The following is a 5,000-nucleotide window of genomic DNA, read 5'->3' as shown; positions in this document are numbered from 1 at the left end:
GATGTCTTGCGAAGACCATGGGCACAAGGCCATGGCATATGGTGAGGAAAGGACCACGGTTGCCAAGGTTAGGCACCGGAATGCTTGGCCTTGGCTTGCCAAAGCAGGGCATTGCTGGGTTGGGCTCCCTTGGCCTTCCGGGCGCCTTGGACACTGTCTTGGGAAGACCATGGGCACAAGGCCATGGCATATGGTGGGGAATGGACCACGGTTGCCAAGGCTAGGCATATAGAGAGGAATCGCATTTTTGCCCGGATAGGCACCGGAATGCTTGGCCTTGGCTTGCCATAGCAGGGCATTGCTGGGTTGGGCTCCCTTGGCCTTCCGGGGGCCTTGGACGCTGTCTTGGGAAGACCATGGGCACAAGGCCATGGCATATAGTGAGGAATGGACCACGGTTGGCAAGGCTAGGCATATAGAGAGGAATGGACCACGGTTGCCAAGGTTGCGCAAGTTTTGGGCATTTTTTGCCCGGATATGCCCAAGTATGCCCCGATAGGCCCGTTACGCCCCGGTATGAACGCGTATGCCCGGATAGACTCGGTATGCCTTGGGATACATGCGTATGCCCCGATAGGCTTGGTACGCCCCGATATGCGCACGTGTGCCCCAGTAGGGCTCGGTATGCCCCGGTATGTACGCGTGTGCCCCGATAGGCCCGGTATGCCCCGATATGCACACGTGTGCCCCAATAGGGGTCGGTATGCCCCGGTAGGTACGCGTGTGCCCCGTAATGCACGTTTCGCAGATCTCCCCGCATGTCCCGCCCCTATATGTAATACTTACTTACTCACTTACTTTCTTTCTTGCTTGCTTGCTTGCTTGCAATGGTTGGGAGTGCCCGGCATGCCCCGCTGCAGAGACCAAGGGCGCAATGACTTGGCACCGCGGATGCCGGGACTCCGGCACTTCCCGTGGCACTGATGGTTGGTTCCAAAGACAAAAGGCCGTGCAAGGCCACCGCACCGCGGATGATTTTGCTCGTGCTGGCGCCGTTGTGTGGCCAAAGAACATGCGCGAATGCTCGTGTCGGAAGGGTTGGTGTCCTGGCCCCGCGGGTGTCACGAATGCTCGGTTGCGAAGACCATGGGACCAGAGCCATGGCACGTCGGATGATGGCTCCAGCTGGCGCCCCGGCACTTTCTGTGGCATTGATGCTCGGTTTCAAAGACAAACGTGCGCAGGGCCAGGGGACCGCGGATGACTGCTCGTGCTGGCCCCGTTGGGCGGCATTGATGGTCGGTTGCAAAGAAAATGCGCGATTGCTCGTGTCGGGGCCCGGCAAGCCAAGGCCAAGCGAGCCATGGCACGTCGGATGATGGCTCCAGCTGGCGCCCCGGCACTTTCTGTGGCATTGATGCTCGGTTTCAAAGACAAACGTGCGCAGGGCCAGGGGACCGCGGATGACTGCTCGTGCTGGCCCCGTTGGGCGGCATTGATGGTCGGTTGCAAAGAAAATGCGCGATTGCTCGTGTCGGGGCCTGGCAAGCCAAGGCCAAGCGAGCCATGGCAACGCGGATGATGGCTCGCTAGTGCTGGCGCCGTGCACAGTGGCCTCGCACACTCGCCCTGCACGCTTCCCTTGCACGCAGCCTTGCACACTAGCCTCGCATGCGAGCCTTGCACCCTAGCCATGCAAACTAGCCTTGCACGGTAGCCATGCACACAAGCCGTGCACATTAGCCATGCGCACAAGCCCCGCACACTAGCCTTGCGCACAACCCTTGCACACAAGCCATGCACTCGAGCAATGCACACAAGCCTTGCACTCAAGCAATGCACACAAGCCCTGGACACTAGCCTTGCACACGGGCCTGGCACACAAGCCTTGGGCACTAGCCTTGCGCACTAGCGTTCCACATGAGCCTTGCACACTAGCCTTGGACACTAGCCTTGCACACAGGCCTTGCACACTAGGCATGCTTGGGCGAGCTGATCCCGCATCAAGTCGACGGGTCTAGGCATTCTTGGGCGCAGATCCCGCATCGTCTCGTCGCGTCTGGGCGCAAACACGTCGCGTCTCGTTGCGTCTTCAGAAGTCGTCGCTAACAGCACCTTTGGTTGCCACTGGTGGTTAGGCTGGTTGGTTGCGCAAACCCTATAGGAGGGTGGCATGCTGGTGGGCGTTTTTGCCCGGATAGGCACTAGAATGTGCAGATTTTGGGCGTTTTTGCCTGGATAGGCTAAGGAATGGGCATGCTTTGGGCGTTTTTGCCCGGATAGGCACCGGAATGCTTGGCCTTGGCTTGTCCTAGCAAGGCATTGCTGGGTTGGGCTCCCTTGGCCTTTTGGGCGCCTTGGACGATGTCTTGCGAAGACCATGGGCACAAGGCCATGGCATATGGTGAGGAAAGGACCACGGTTGCCAAGGTTAGGCACCGGAATGCTTGGCCTTGGCTTGCCAAAGCAGGGCATTGCTGGGTTGGGCTCCCTTGGCCTTCCGGGCGCCTTGGACACTGTCTTGGGAAGACCATGGGCACAAGGCCATGGCATATGGTGGGGAATGGACCACGGTTGCCAAGGCTAGGCATATAGAGAGGAATTGCATTTTTGCCCGGATAGGCACCGGAATGCTTGGCCTTGGCTTGCCATAGCAGGGCATTGCTGGGTTGGGCTCCCTTGGCCTTCCGGGGGCCTTGGACGCTGTCTTGGGAAGACCATGGGCACAAGGCCATGGCATATAGTGAGGAATGGACCACGGTTGGCAAGGCTAGGCATATAGAGAGGAATGGACCACGGTTGCCAAGGTTGCGCAAGTTTTGGGCATTTTTTGCCCGGATATGCCCAAGTATGCCCCGATAGGCCCGTTACGCCCCGGTATGAACGCGTATGCCCGGATAGACTCGGTATGCCTTGGGATACATGCGTATGCCCCGATAGGCTTGGTACGCCCCGATATGCGCACGTGTGCCCCAGTAGGGCTCGGTATGCCCCGGTATGTACGCGTGTGCCCCGATAGGCCCGGTATGCCCCGATATGCACACGTGTGCCCCAATAGGGGTCGGTATGCCCCGGTAGGTACGCGTGTGCCCCGTAATGCACGTTTCGCAGATCTCCCCGCATGTCCCGCCCCTATATGTAATACTTACTTACTTACTTACTTTCTTTCTTGCTTGCTTGCTTGCTTGCAATGGTTGGGAGTGCCCGGCATGCCCCGCTGCAGAGACCAAGGGCGCAATGACTTGGCACCGCGGATGCCGGGACTCCGGCACTTCCCGTGGCACTGATGGTTGGTTCCAAAGACAAAAGGCCGTGCAAGGCCACCGCACCGCGGATGATTTTGCTCGTGCTGGCGCCGTTGTGTGGCCAAAGAACATGCGCGAATGCTCGTGTCGGAAGGGTTGGTGTCCTGGCCCCGCGGGTGTCACGAATGCTCGGTTGCGAAGACCATGGGACCAGAGCCATGGCACGTCGGATGATGGCTCCAGCTGGCGCCCCGGCACTTTCTGTGGCATTGATGCTCGGTTTCAAAGACAAACGTGCGCAGGGCCAGGGGACCGCGGATGACTGCTCGTGCTGGCCCCGTTGGGCGGCATTGATGGTCGGTTGCAAAGAAAATGCGCGATTGCTCGTGTCGGGGCCTGGCAAGCCAAGGCCAAGCGAGCCATGGCAACGCGGATGATGGCTCCAGCTGGCGCCCCGGCACTTTCTGTGGCATTGATGCTCGGTTTCGAAGACAAACGTGCGCAGGGCCAGGGGACCGCGGAGGACTGCTCGTGCTGGCCCCGTTGGGCGGCATTGATGGTGTGTTGCAGAGAGCATGTGCGATTGCAAGTGTCGGCCGGGTTTGGGTTCCCTTGGGCTTTCGGGTGCCTTGGACGCTGTCTTGCGAAGACCATGGGCACAAGGCCTCGTCCTGGCCCCTTGTTCGATTCGCTCTCGTCTTGCGCTTGCTTCCAAGGTCCTCCATGACCTTCCCCATGGCCTTGCTAGATCCCCCCCATGACGCATGACCTCTGTCCGTTGATTGGTTTTGAGTGCACACCATGCCCGGCTTGGCACCGTGTTGTCGCGTGAGTGGCATTTGGATCGTGCATGCTGGTGGGCTACCTGCCAATGCGCACAAGCCTTGCACACTAGCCTTGCGCACGAGCCTTGCACAAAAGCCTTGGACACAAGCCTTGCGCACAAGCCATGCGCACAAGCCTTGGACGCTAGCCTTGCACACAAGCCATGCATACAAGCCTTGCTCACAAGCCTTGGGCACTGGCCCATCGCAGTAGCCTTGCACACAAGCCTTGCGCACTAGCTTTGGGCACGAGCCTTGCGCACTTGCCTTGGGCACTAGCCTTGCACACAACCCTTGGGAACTAGCCTTGCGCACCAGCCTTGCCCACAAGCCTTGCACACCAGCCTTGCACACTAGCCTTGCATACAAGCCTTGCACACTAGCCTTGCACACAGGCCATGCTCACTAGCCTTGGGCACTAGCCTTGCACACAGACCTTGGGCACTAGCCTTGCGCACTAGCCTTGCCCACGAGCCTTGCACACTAGCCTTGCACGCAGGCCTTGCACGCTAGGCATGCTTGGGCCAGCAGCTCCCGCATCAAGTCGGCGGGTGTAGGCACGGTTGGGCGCAGATCCCGCATCGCCTCGTCGCGTCTGGGCGCAAACCCGTCGCGTCTCGTTGCGTCTTCAGATGTCGTCGCTAACAGCACCTTTGGTTGCCACTGGTGGTTAGGCGGGTTGGTTGCGCAAACCCTATAGGAGGGTGGCATGCTGCGGGGCGCTGGAATGCGCAGGCTTAGGGCGTTTTTGCCCGGATAGGCACTGGAATGTGCTGGTTTTGGGCGTTTTTGCCTGGATAGGCTAAGGAATGGGCATGCTTTGGGCGTTTTCCCCGGATAGGCACTGGAATGGGCTGGTTTTGGGCGTTTTTGCCTGGATAGGCTAACGAATGGGGCATGCTTTGGGCGTTTTTGCCCGGGTAGGCACTGGAATGCCTGGCCTTGGCTGGGCATTGCTGGGTTGGGCTCCCTTGGCCTTTCAGGCGCCTTG

This window comes from Tasmannia lanceolata, unplaced genomic scaffold (genome assembly GCF_043159265.1).
Source record: "Tasmannia lanceolata isolate RefF3 unplaced genomic scaffold, GAP_Taslan_0.1 ptg000119l, whole genome shotgun sequence".
NCBI classification, from domain to species: domain Eukaryota; kingdom Viridiplantae; phylum Streptophyta; class Magnoliopsida; order Canellales; family Winteraceae; genus Tasmannia; species Tasmannia lanceolata.
Note: the sequence above shows the minus strand (reverse complement) of the source record.